Source organism: Aquarana catesbeiana, linkage group LG03 (assembly GCF_042186555.1).
Source record: "Aquarana catesbeiana isolate 2022-GZ linkage group LG03, ASM4218655v1, whole genome shotgun sequence".
Classification (NCBI taxonomy): domain Eukaryota; kingdom Metazoa; phylum Chordata; class Amphibia; order Anura; family Ranidae; genus Aquarana; species Aquarana catesbeiana.
The window spans coordinates 607,611,208-607,625,912 of record NC_133326.1 but is presented as its reverse complement, the minus strand read 5'-3'; positions in this window follow the sequence as shown (position 1 = coordinate 607,625,912).

Genomic DNA, 14,705 nt, shown 5'->3' with positions numbered 1-14,705 from the left:
TACAGGTGGCAAAAATTCACTTTTATTTTGCGTTCAAGGATCTGATACCAGAACTTTATGTAACAAAAAAATTTGCATCAATACTTTTACATGAAAGAGGATCACCCTAGTTTTTAAAAGCTGACAAAACAAAAACAAAACGAAGCAAAGAAAAAAAACCAAATTTCCATTACCCTAAAATGATTGACATGCAATTAGCTTCATAGTTCATGTAAGACAAGATATCCCAAGTATCAGAACTTTTAAATATTACAATTTTTGTTTGGGAATGGTATGAGTAATCCTTACATAGAATTTTGTTATATTTTCTATTATATAACCAACACATTGTGTGGGCCTTGCTGTGCTGCTAACACATTTGTTGTAATTGTTCCCTGGCTGAAGACACAAGAAACAGTCACATCCAAGCATGTAAGCTGATCTTGATGGATTTGGAAGTGCGTTGGGAGAGATCCTATCAGTGGATAATGTCTCCTTTATTCCCTACCCAGACACACACACTGCAGTCTTTATGTCCTAGCAGTCCCCAGCAGAATGCAACTAGAGTTACCCGCGTTCAGCCGAGCAAGACTGTTGGAGAAATAGGCCTCTCAGGACCCCCCAATAACCAGCACTGTAATTTTACTCTGGGCCTGGGAGCACGGACATGGGGGCAACTTGTAAGTGAGAAGTGTAGGATGTCCTGACCTAAACACAATGGTCATTGTCTCTATCCTGTATTCTGATATTACATCCCAAAAGGTGCTGAGTGCACAAATCACGGAAATATTTTTAATACGTAATTATTTTCTTTTTCTATTACTTTGATTTATGAGTTGAACAAAAAAGTGTAGATTTAAAAGCATAGGGAAATGTTCCCATTTAGATTGTAAGCTCTCAGCAGCCCTCTTGTCCTTGCATTGCAACTGTATTGTCTGCCTTTAAAACAATGTGCAAACTGTTGGTGCTATACAAATCATGAATAATAATAATAATAATGTGCAATTTCTCCAACATAGACAGCCAAAAAATGTTTTTTGAATTCTAGGCTTTTGTAGATTGCTTCTACTCCACAACAATATATTTTCATCTGTTTTAAGAATTTTTTGACCTGGTAAGATACCCTTTTTGATATTTGGTACAAAAAATTAATACTACCTGCCTAGATGTCAACTCCAGCATGGATGAGGGTGTCATCCAAGTGTTTGTGAAACAAACAAAGTTGGTAATGGTAACAGTAATTTCTTATCATGTGTGCATACTTGGTCATCGGGCAGGGTACACTAAAGGCTCCATGCACATTGGGTGCATGAGGCATCGGCATTGAACTGCGGGAGGAGGGCATAGGTGCACTGTCCAGTCCTAAATGTTCATACCATGGCAGCTGTCACCCTCTTGTAGAGTTTGACAGGCTAACGGCAGCTTAACACCTGGAGCCTCATGCACCATGCACCAAGTGTGCTCGGGGCCTTACAGTATACCTGTCATGAAAAGAATGCATAGGCTGTCATTACTAGTCTCCTTTGGAAAATGCTAGGTCCTTGCCTGTGTCTGACTTCAGTGCTTGAGGACTCTTTCACCATTGTTGGTAGATCACTTTTTAGAGGTGGCTGTGAAGAGGTTTGCAGGCATTCAGGAGGTGATTTATTTTTACAAAGGATGCGCAGCACATGCAATGCAGAGTTAAGCCTTCTTCACATGGACAATTGTGTGCACACACCAAATTCCAGCAGCAAGAATCAAAGGATTCTTGCGCAGGGATCACACATCTATAGAAGCAGCGGTGGACACTCAGACTGTAAAAAATAATGACAAGCTGAGAGGAGCCATTGCTGTTTACATACAGTACTATGCAAAAGTCTTAAACAGGTGTGAAAAAAGCTGTAAATTAAGAATGCCTTCAGAAATAGAAATTAATAATTTTAATAGTTAATAGTTTATTTTTATCAAAATGAACAGAAGAGAAATCCAAATCAAATCAATACAATATTTGGTGTAACCACCCTTTACCTTCAAAGCACACAGTTTTGAAGGAACTCAGCAGGTAGATTTTTCCAAACATCTTGGAGAACTAACCACATGATGTTGAGATCAGGGCTCTTTGGGGGCCAAACCATCATTTCCAGGACTCCTTGTTCTTCTTTACTCTGAAGATGGTTCCTAATTATCCTTATTATTATTATACAGGATTTATATAGCGCCAACAGTTTGCGTAGCGATTTATAATATGAGGACGGACAGTACAGGTACAATACAGGAAGAATAAGAGGGCCCTGTTCGTTAGAGCTTACAATCTAAAAGTGAGGGTCAAGTTATACAAAAGGTAATAACTGTGGGGGATGAGCTGATGGAGAAAATAAAGTACAGTTATTAGGTGGGGGCAGGATAAGCTTCTTTAAAGAGATGGGTTTTCGGGAATCGTCTAAAAGTAGACAGAGTAGAAGACAAACGGGCAAATTGGGGTAGGGAATTCCATAGAATGGGAAAGACTCAGGAAAAGTCCTGGAGGCGAGCATTGGAGGAAGTGACAAGGGAGCTAGAGAGCAAGAGGTCTTGGGAGAAATGAAGAGAGTAATTAGGTTGGTACTTTGAGACTAGGTTAGTGATGTGGCTGGGGGCAGGGTTGTGGGTGGCTTTGTATGTTGTTCTTAGCATTTTGAATGTAATTCTTTGGGTGAACAAAAGCCAATAGAGGGATTGGCACAGAGAAGTAGCAGACCCTGAATGGCTGGTAAGGTGGATAAGTGTGGCAGTAGCATTCATAATGGACTGGGGGATAGCCTATGTAGAGGTAAGCGAACGAGGAGGGAGCTGCAGTAGTCGAGGCAGAGATGACCAGGGAGTGAGTTAGAGGCTTTGTGGGGTCATTGGTTAGAAAGGGGTGTATTTTGGAGATGTTGCATAGGTTGGGGCGGCAAGCTTTGGACAGTGATTGGATGTGGGGCCGAAAGGATAGTTCAGAGTCCAGGATTACACCTAGCACCTTGGCATGTGGGGACGGGTTTAGGTGTCATCCATGTAGAAATGGTATTGGAAGCCATGGGAGGCTATCAACTGACCCAGGGAGGAGCTAAAGATCGAGACTAGGATAGGTCCAAGAACAGAAATTTGTGGGGCCCCGATGGAGAAAGGAAGAGGAGAGGAGGAAGTAAAATTGTAATTGACGCTGAAAATGTTGTGGGATAGGTAGGATGAGAACCAGCGAAGAGTGCAATCACGGCGACCAAAGGAGTGGAGTTTTTTGAGGAGGGGATAGTCCACTGTGTCAAAGACAGCAGAGAGGTCCAGGAGTAGGAATACAGAATAGTGCTCATTAGTTTTAGCCATTAGTAGATTGTTTGTTTTAGGAGAGCAGTTTCAATGCAGTGTTGTGAGCAAAATGCAGACTGAAGGTTATCAAGAAGGTTATTTTTCAGTGAGATGGCTGCTCAGTTGGTTGTAGACTAGACGCTTAAGAAGTTTGGAGGAAAAAGGCAGCAAGGAGATGGGGCTTAGATTAAGATTGGTGGGGTCCAGTGAGGGCTTTTTAAGTATGGGGGTGACTAGTGCATCTTTTAGAGTGTTGGGGAAGATGCCAGGAGAGAGGGAGAGATTGAAGATGTGAGTTAGACAGTGTAGGATAGAGCCAGAGGGTGAACGTAGCAATTGCGAGGGAACAGAGTCTAGGGGGCAGGTGGTTTAGTGGGCATCAGAAAAAAGTTTAGCAACCTCGTCTATAGTAGTGAGGTTGAATGAGGAAAGTAATGATTGTACCTGTCGACATGGAGTGTTAAGTGGGGGTGATATCTGTACAGAGGAGATCTCATCACAAATTGTATCAATCCTATTTTTTAAGTAATTGGCAATCTCCTGGGCAGTGAGTGAATTAATGTGTGGAGGCAGTGCAGGAAAAAGTAGAGAGTTGAAGGTAGAGAAGAGTTGATGGTGACTGGATGAGAAGGTGTTAATGAGAGTGATAAAATAGGTCTGCTTGGCAGTGTGGAGGCAGGGATAGTATTTTTGTAGGGCGGGTTTATATTGGTTGAAATCTTTCTGAGACTTAAGCTCCATACACACTATTAGATTTTCTGCAGACTTTTGTCTTCAGATTTACTAAAACCATGTAGTGCAAGGGCCTGCCTGATTGCATACAAATTGAAACTCTTAAGGTTTGACCTCATATTATATGGTTTTAGTAAATCTGAAGACAAAAATCTGCAGAGAATCGAATAGTGTGTATGGGGTCTTATGCCCTGTACACACGATAGGATTTTCCGATGGAAAATGTGTGATAGGACCTTGTTGTCGGAAATTCCGACCGTGTGTAGGCTCCATCACACATTTTGCATAGGAATTTCCAACACACAAAGTTTGAGAGCTTACTATAAAATTTTCCGACAACAAAATCCGTTGTCGGAAATTCCGATCGTGTGTACACAAATCCGACGCACAAAGTGCCACGCATGCTCAGAATAAATTAAGAAACTAAAGCTATTGGCTGCTGCCCCATTTATAATCCTGACCTACGTGTTTTACGTCACCACGTTCAGAACGATCGGATTTTCCGACAACTTTGTGTGACCGTGTGTATGCAAGACAAGTTTGAGCCAACATCCGTCGGAAAAAATCCATGGATTTTGTTGTCGGAATGTCCGATCAATGTCTGACCGTGTGTATAGGGCATTAGTCTTACACCACAGGAGCTCAAGAGGGCAGCTATGTTTTTTCAGACTTCTGGTGTCATTGTCATAAATTTGGGGCCAAGTACACGCCTCCCTGATGGTATGGCATGATGAATGAGTATCTGCCTTTATTTCTCAGCATTGAGGACACCATTGATCCTGACCAAATCTCCAACTTAATTTGCAGAAATGTTGCGCCAAACTTGCAAAGAACCTCCACCATGCTTCACTGTTGCCTGCAGACACTCATTACTGTACCAATCTACAGCCCTTCGCAAACAAACTGCCTCCTGCTACAGCCAAATATTTAAAAATTTTGACTAATCAGTCCAGAGCACCTGCTGACATTTTTCTGCACCCCAGTTCCTATGTTTTTGTGCATAGTTTAGTCGCTTGGCCTTGTTTTCATCTCCTATGCATGAAAACATAGGAACTGGGGTGCAGAAAAATAGGAGCAGGTGCTCTGGACTGATGAGCAAAAATTGGAAATATTTGGCTGAGCTCCTGCAAAGTCCTGATGTCAACATCCACGAGTCTGTCTGAGATTACATGAAGATTACAGCCTACCTGCGGATTTCCTGCAAAAACTGTGCAGGTGTACCTAGAAGAATTGATGCTGTTTTGAAAGCAAAGGGTGGTCACACAAAATATAGATTTGATTTGGATTTCTCTTCTGTTCATTTACTTTCCATTTTGCTAATTGATAAAAAATTAAACTATTAACACTTCTGTTTATGAAAGCATTCTTAATTTACAGCATTTTTTCACACCTGCCTAAAACGTTTGCACAGTTCTGTATATCCACACCCCCACCAGCAAGTGAAGGAAGTCCTTTATTTGCTGTAGCATGTGTACAAACCCTTCTGGAAGCTGTGTTAAGGCTTAGTCGCGCGAATGGAGGACGGTAAAAAGATAGAATTACCATCTGTTTTTATAGCCCCTTTGCGGCCCATGTGAATGGGACCTAAGAGTCATAATACCAGAACAAGCATGCAGGATTTGACAGAGGAAGCTGAAAATTCAAGTATATACCTTTTCAGTGAAAATACTGAAGTCAAAGCCTAAGTAAAACAGTTAGACAATGGTCATTTTCTGTATTAGAAGTGAGCAAGTGCAGGGGGCGCATGCGCGGGAGTGAGAGAGATGGCTGCTTGATCCTCTCGCTCCGTGCCGCCGGAACACTGACACCCGGCCGACGAGGCACAGGCACAACGCCGGTGCACATAATCCGACTCCCGAGGCGGTGGACAATCTCAGGCTCCAGGCGGGCATGCACCGCACAACCCGCAGTAACCAGCGGTACCGTCCACAGGCGAAGGTCTCTCCTGCAGGGAAAGGCAAAGGCAAGGGCAAGATGTCGCCGGAACCTCCGGAGCCTGATGACTCCACGCGGCTATCAGCAGCAGACCCTGCTTCCCCAGCAGACAGCCTGAACCAATTCCCATCGGATCTGGTAAGCCCCTTACCTGTTGAATCAGATGCTTTGCTGTGCAAATTTAGTTCTATAGTGAGGCATGAAATAACAATGGCCTCCCGCAAACTCTCAGCAGACTTAGTAAAAGGATTTAAAGAGATAGGCCACCGCACTAATCAGTTGGAACAGCGAATGGACCTCGCCACTACCGTTCTTGAGGGGCATGAAGAGGAGGTAGATAAGCTGAACGCTGAACTTGTCAGTTTGCAGGATAAGCTGGAGGATGCCAAGAATAGGCCCGCAGAGATAACCTCCGCATCCGCGGGGTCCCTGAGGCCATCACTGATTTGCAGGGTACTGCTAGGGAACTGGAACCCGAGATACCCATTGAACGTTTGGAGTTTGATCGTATACACAGGTCCCTTGCCCCCAAACCTACTGATGGCCCCCCAAGAGATATCATTATCAAGTTTCATTACTTTTGCAACAAAGAGCGTCTCCTGTATGCTGCAAGGGATCGCCAGGATCTCTCCTTCCAGGGCAATTCCCTGCAACTCTTTGCTGATCTTTTCCCAGTTACCATCGCTAAATGGAGGAACCTGAAACCTTATCTGCGGGTTCTGCAAACAGATGGGATCAGGTACAGGTGGGGATTTCCCTTTAAGCTCCTTTCAAGATCTCACCTAGGCCGCCAGTTTCACGACTCTTCCCCATCTGACCTGTGGCGTCATTTTCAGGACCTACAGTTTGCCCTGCCCCCTCACAAAAAGAGATGCCATCCTCTTCTGCTCGCCTGAGACCTACTCAACCCTCCCACAAGTCTTCTCAACTGTCTCACCAAGGATCCCAGGCACTTCATTCCCTTCACGAACAGCGATTCCAGGACGTGCCCACAGGATGACAGAGCGGACTACACTTAAGTGACATGCTTTTTACTCCACCCGGAGTCTGACATTTCCTCCAACTCACCTGCCTTTAATGCCCATTGAGGGCCTTGATCCACATTTTGTTGCCAGTCCTATGGAGCCCCAGTCCAGCAGTACGGCCCCATCAATACTGTGTCTTTTACCTGCCAGTTGGTCCCTTAATGGAACTGGATACTCCTTACCTTCCCTGGGGGGGATTCCTGTATATTGGTCCTTCACCTTGGCTTGCCCAAGAGAGAGATGGCAGTGCAGGGCTGTAGCGACTTGACGATTTATTATGAACATTTCTTCGTACCCCCTTATCCCCCCCCCTTTTATTTATTTTTTTTAAGGGCTGGCGGTAGGAACACTCAGTCGCTTGCAACTGGGACCTACCCGGTGTTGCTCAGGTGGTCTTCACCTGGTTGTACGAGACTGCTTGCTGACCAGGGGCTCCTGGCTGAGTTTTATTGCCTCAATAGCACCAACTAACAGACGTGGGCTGTGCTGTTTAATGTTACCCTGAAGCACAACGTTTTTGACCATGTTGTGGCCGCATTGCAAGATTATAATTACTGATGTAGCTTTGTTACCTTTATAGTGGCTCTCCGCCTTGGGTTCCCATGCTTATACGAGAAGAGCCTCGGGCTTTGGTAGTTTTAGTAATTTTAGTTGAACCCCTATCCTGTATATTTGACTGTATTGGATGCTGGGTGGTTGTGACAGACCACTGCTCCCCCAGATGTGTCGGAACTTGGCAAGGACATCTGTCCTGGTCAACTTCCGTCCCTCCAGTGGGCCCTTCGCCCCACTAATAGTGACAACTCTGTTAAATGGATTTACACTATTCCGAGTTTTACTCAGCCTTTTCCTGCGTCGTTACATACTTTTCTTTTGTCCTTTTCTGGCATCTCTTTCCCTTTCTTTTCTTCTCTCCCTTCTGATGTCCACGGGGGTTGTGTCTGATGGAATTGTTCTATCTTATCACTTCGCCTCACTATGACGCTAAATTGGTTGTCCCTGAATGTTCAGGGCATAATTCTCCTCAAAAGCGGGTGAAAGTTTTTAAATATCTCAAGAGACAGCAGATAGATATAGCTTGTTTGCAGGAAACACATTTTTAGCTGCCTCCTGTCCTAAATATTTTGATGCTCAATACCCCCAGGTTTTTACAGCTACGGGCCCAACCAAACAAAGGGGGTTACTCATCACCTTTCGCAAGTCGGTCCCTTTTAGTTGCAGCAAACAGTAGCGGATCCAAAAAGTAGGTATCTTTTACTTCAAGGTACCATCCAGGACTCAGAAATTAGGATTATGACTTACTATGCCCCTAACTCTACCCCGGGATCTTTTTTGACCCATGTCTGCAGCCTTTTGTCATCCCACCAAAGGTGTACTCTCCTAGCGGGAGATTCGAACCCAGCCTTACATCCCTCCTTGGACAAATACCCTTCAGAACACTACCCCAACCCCTGACGCTAAAAAGTTTGCTCGCTCCTTACAGTCTCACGATCTGGTTGATCTCTGGAGGGAGCTCCACCCCCTGGGCAGGGATTACACGTATTATTCCCACCCCCATCATTCCCACTCGAGAATAGACCACATGTTTATGCTGAGTGGTATCTTCTTATATTCTAGCTGCCCCATGGTCAGATCATGATCCCATCTTGGTTGTGTGCCGATCCATTCTTGACAAGCCTCAACACTCACCCTGGATCTTGAATGATTCATTATTGTCCCTCAAGGAGGTTCAAGCTGTTATCTTAGAAGCTTCTGTGGAATACTTCAGCACTAATGCAGGCTCAATATAATCTCCTGTAACTCTCTGGGAGGCGTATAAGGCAGTTCTTAGGGGCTGTATTATACAGTTAGCTTCAAAGCGTAAACGAGAGCGCCTCCTAAAACAACGGGACTTGGAGGCCCGTTTGGAGGTACTCTCCACTGCTTTCAAGCAGGCCCCTACTCCCGCCAATCGCAAGCTTTTAGACCAAACTCCCCACGAGTTGGATCTTTGTCTCATGGACAGGGCTGAGCGCATTTTGCTCTGGTCCCGCAAGAAATTATATTCTAAGGCGAATAAGCCGAATCGGATGATGGCAAACAGGGTACGCACTTTCGCCCCTAAATTCACCCCTATTACTCTAAGAACTCAAGCATAATGTGCTCACTGGTAATCCAGTGCGAGTTTTAGAGGAATTTCGCTACCGCCTTGCCACGTTATATGAAGCTTCATCCTAGATGTATAGTGGGAACACTGATACCTTCCTGAGTCGCGTCTCGCTTCACACATTATCTGAGGCTCATGTGTCCCTAATGGACCGAGATATTCAGATCCCAGAGGTTCTCCAATGTATTAAGGATTTGAAAGTGGGCAAAAAGCCTGGCCCAGACAGCTTTACAGTACTATATTATAGGAAGATGGCTGCCGTTATAGCCCCACATTTGACAGCTATGTACAATTCTGTTAAAAATGGCCAAAGATTCACATCAGACCTCATAGTGATGCTCCCTAAGCCTGACCATGACCGCTCTTCATGGGCTAACTTCAGGCCAATTTCCCTGATCAACGTGGATATGAAAATACTGACAAAAATCCTGGCCAATCGCTTGAACACTTTCCTTTCCCGTTTAGTTAAGAAAGACCAAGTGGGTTTTATCCCGCAAAGACAAGCAAGGGACGCTATTCGACGCATACTGTAGCTGCAGCATGTAACCCATAGTCGCTCTTTGGAATCGATGCTTCTGTCTCTGGATGTGAACAAGGAATTTGATACTCTGTCTTGGCCATATCTTATGTCCGTGCTGCGCCACTATGGTTTTGGAGCATCATTTTTGCAATGCATGACAGCACTTTACCACTCTCCTAGGGCCAAGATTAAATACTACGGATTTGAGTCATCTGTCATTAATATTAGGAGGGGTACCCGTCAAGGTTGCCCGGTCTCGCCGCTTCTTTTTGTTGTGGCCTTAGAACCCTTGGCAGAAGCAGTCCGTTCCCATCCCGATAGCAGAGGTATCGATATAGTGGGCTCCACACATAAAATATCTTTGTTTGCCAATGATATTTTGTTAAATTTACCTTCCCCCCGAATCTCCCTACCAAACCTATTCTCCCTTTTAGACTCCTTTGCTTCCCTCTCGGGACTAAGAGTTAACCCCTCTAAATCCAAAGCATTATCAGTCAATCTCTCCCCTCCAGTACTGAGGGACTTGAAAACAGCTTTCCCATTTCACTGGCCTTTTTCCTTGCCCTACCTGGGCATCCGCCTCACTTCCTCCTATGCGGAATTGTATCAGGCCAACTTTCCACCTTTGCTGAAACAATTGTCCGACATGTTATCCTCCTGGTCTCCCTCACCTTTATCTTGGTTTGGAAGGATAACTGCGGTTCGCACGTCTTACCTTCCGAAACGACTTTATTTTTTTAGCGTTTAAGCCATTCAAGTGCCTTCATATATCTTACGGATACATCAGCGTAAGCTCCAATTTTCCTGGTGGACCGCGAATGGCTTCACAGATCTCCATTCCCTGTTTACTCCTACTAGGATCCTAGCTTTTGATGCCCTATGCTCTTCTCACAATATCCCTTTGCGAGAACATTACAGCTATCTTCAACTTAGGCACTTTCTTCAGCAGCTTATTAAATCTCGCCCTACTCCATATACTCTGACTCCTTTTGAGAGAATATGCAGAGCTAGACCCCACTCCCTGGGCATTATAGCCCTGGTATACTCCTCTATAATTTCGGTGAGAAAACCCCCGTTGAGGCCATACCAACTCCAATGGGAAAAAGAACTAGGGAGGCAATTAGACCCAGAGGACTGGCAAATAATGACTATAAATCTTTCAAAGTGTTCCCACAATGTCCTTATCTTAGAGAATGCCTATAAAGTACTATATAGATGGTACTACATGCCGGCTAGATTGGCCCAGTTTATCCCATCCTACTCTCCACTCTGCTTTCAGGGGTGTTCACAAGAAGGGACAATGGCACATATTTGGTGGTCTTGCCCAAGGGCATGCAGGCTGTGGGTCAGAAGCTATGCTCTTCTACACAATCTATTTCATGTTGACCTCAAAAGAGATCCCTACTAGGCAAGCCAATTGTTGAACTACTTCGCCCGGAAAGGCAACTGGCCCAACATCTGTTTGCCTCGACTAAATTGACAATTGCTAGGGCATGGAAGACTCCTGCGCTTAGCTTTGAGGTTGTTAAAAACCGCATGAATGACATTATGGTAAATGAGAAACTAACGGCCATTCTCTTGGATACGCACGATAAATTTCTCAAAGTTTGGCAACCGTTGATCACATATTTTCATCCCTCCCGCTTCGACAGTACGCTCCTCTCAATTTAGCACTCCCCCGACACATTTCCCGTGGACTCTCCTCACTCCCCTTTTCTTTCTTCTCATCTTTCAATTTCTTATCTTTCCTTACTTTCTTCTTCTTCACCTTTTCTGTTTAATATGCTTTATGCATTCAGTTAATGTGGATTTCGGACCGACAGGGATTAGCCTGGTTCAGGTGGTTATTTTGATTATATTGTTTTTTACGTTACCATTGTACCTTTTTTTTTAACCCTCTCCCACTGGGGGGCACTGGACTATGCCTTCATTCTCGGATTTCACATCTGGTCATTTGTGTCTGTAGGCATGAAATGTTATTCATTATACCCCGAAAGGTGGTTTTTGGACTCTTCCTTACATTCTTATTCACCTAGGCCATTATGTTTGTGACTTATGTAAGGTTATTGTCTATGTTCTCCTCCATTTTTTTTTTGTTTTGTTTGTTTTTGTTTTATTTATATATTTATTTATTTTGACCTTATGTCTGTTTATTACAAATCGTAACCATCTCAATGTTGTCCGTATATGTTGGATTGTTTATTAATAACATTTTTGTAAAAGAAGTGAGCAAGTGTAGCCAACATATGACTTAGGCTCGGTTCACACATGGGCGGCACGACTTGCAGGTCGCCTCAGCGAGGCGACCTGCAAACGACTGCCGGGGCGACTTGCGAGACGACTTCTGTATAGAAGTCTATGCAAGTCGCCCCAAGTCGCCCCCAAAGTAATACAGGAACCTTTTTCTAAGTCGGAGCGACTTGCGTCGCTCCAATTAGAACGGTTCCATAGCACAGAACGGGAGGCGACTTGTCAGGCGACTAGGTCGCCTGACAAGTCGCCCCAGTGTGAACCGAGCCTTAGACCTCTTTCTTTAGTTTAAATTAGTTTAAAGATTAATTTCATCATCTTTCCACACCCTGGAAGCCCAGTTGCAGTGTACGGCCTCCCATAGCCATGAATGGCTGTGTGCTGCTGTATTCTGGTATATGCCACTGCTAACATAAACAAGGAGTATAGTGTATGGGCGTATGCAAAAAAAAAAAAAAAAAAAAAAATCTTTTTTTGTTGCATGCTTCTACAGGATATGATATACTTGTGCTTACAATAGCACTGGCGTTTATCCGAGTATAGCAGTGCACAGCCATTCACCTGGGCTTCCTAGGTGGAGGAGACACCTCAACATTTAAGTTGAACGTGCTCAGTCACCTGTGTGCAAGGACACTTATTCTGCTGTGTGCTGGAGATTTTGAACTGTGCACTTACTTGAGAACTGTCCCTCCTGTATTTACCTCTATTTCCAGTAATAATGTGATTAATTACAATTTGGCCTGATAACAAATCCCTCCAATACTGAGGAAATGTCCTAATATGTACTTGAAATGGTTATTATCCTTATAACATTTAAATATTTGAAACCTGCATATCCACATCAGGTTTTAATCAAATCCAAATTCCTGCTTGACAATTAAATATCAGAGGCAGGAGAGTCTGGAGCTTGTGCAGGAAATTAAAGCCTCTGTCTCAGCACCCCAGATTTCCTGGTTCAGCAGGGCTGGCACAAGTGTCCAAATCTCTGCCAAAACAACCAATGACACAGCCTGCAGTAGACTCTAGAATATTCACAGGTCGGCAGTATTTGCCATATTTACATTGCACTTCTCTTGTGCGAAAAGCAGAGATTCGCCACTTATTTTACTGAAAAAAAAAAAAAAAAAAAACAAACGTAAAATTTTAATAGTTTTAATGTTAATTGGTTATTATTTTAACCACAGTTTCCCTCAAGTATATGTAAAACAATTATTGTGTTGCGCTAATAAAGTGCATAAGCAATCCATACAATAATTCATGTGGTAAAAAAATATTAAATATATCCCTGAATTGATGAATAATATATATAAAAAAACCAATAAATATTGCCAAAATGTATAAAGTTCATATAGTATGAAACAGATCAGTCCTAAAGAAAGTGCTGAAAAAAAATCAAGGTCCTCTACTTGTGCATCAGAAAACATCCAAAAATTCTTGTGCTTTCAGTGATCACCAGAATGTACTCCACCAAAAGGGATATTAAAGCCTCTTCCCAGATTCTAAGACCTTCATGAGAAAGGTCTAACCGCGCTTAATGGAGAAAACCCTCCAATGGATGGATGGAATTGTGTTTTTTTTTTTTTTATTGTGTTTTTCAACACAAGTTCCTTTAATTTGATACTAAAATTATTCTAAATAGAATTGTAACTCTAATTGTGCATGTCAGACCCCAGATACTGAGCAGCGCACAGCTAAGGGAAGTTCTTTCAGAGGCAGACTCCACTCTGAGATGTCACATGACCCCACTCTAAGATGTCACATGACCCAAAGCAGAAGGGAAACCTAGAAGGACTTCCTGTCAATTTGCACCAGGTGCTGCTCGGAATCTAAGGTCGGAGAAAGATTTAGCATGGAGGGAGGGAGAGGACAGATCATTATTGGAGGGTGAAATTGTGCTTGGGGATAGCTGAATTGGTGCTGAAGGAATTGGCAATATATTGTTTGCTTGTTGCCCACATATTGCCACAATTGCCCATATTCTGCTTGTGTATGAAAACTGTTGAGTTTGTTGCACCTCCTATATTACAATTGCCCCTTTGTTTCCAATATATTGTAACAATCAACTGTTTGTTGCCTGGGTAATGTATACAATTGCCCATTTGTAGCCCATGTAGTCAGCATTGCCAGTTGGCAAGATGCAGGTTATGTCATTGTTTGTAGACTGGGCTCTCTGCTGTTCTTGGTACCCCCTGAAATAAATCTGTAAATACCATTTAATCATGCCAGTAGAACCACCTGATACAATGCCAACACTCTTCTTCACCTTCTTTTAGGACATTTAACATGCCCATGTGACTTGAAAATGCATATTGCTCCAAAAGGAAAACAAATAGAAGCATTAGATAGATTTTCAAAGCAGACACACATTGCACATAAGTGGTCCATTGTCAGTAACAGTAAGACTCTTCTGAGCAATGATGTGCTGACAATTCTGGAGCAAGTGGAGGTGAAGTGGCTAGTCGAGATCAGCACAACAGAAACTAAGGGATTGTGTTAAAGCTGATCTTCATCTTTTAGTGAAGCTTAAATCGTTTGTTTGGACCAAACTGGTCCAAACAAACTTTTACCTTCACTACTAGATGAGCTTGCAGTGTTCGCTGTATTAACCCAATGTAGCCTCACCTACAGGATACAGCGCTGTGTTCTGGCAGTGGGACAAGACCTACCTGTCCTGCTCCCACAGCAAAAAGTCGAGCTGAGCACCACTCAGATTCATAGGGAGCTTTGTAATTTACAAATGAATACAAAGCTTTCTCTGATTGGCTGAGTCGGCACACCTCTCCACCTCAGTCAATCAGAGGAAGCTTTC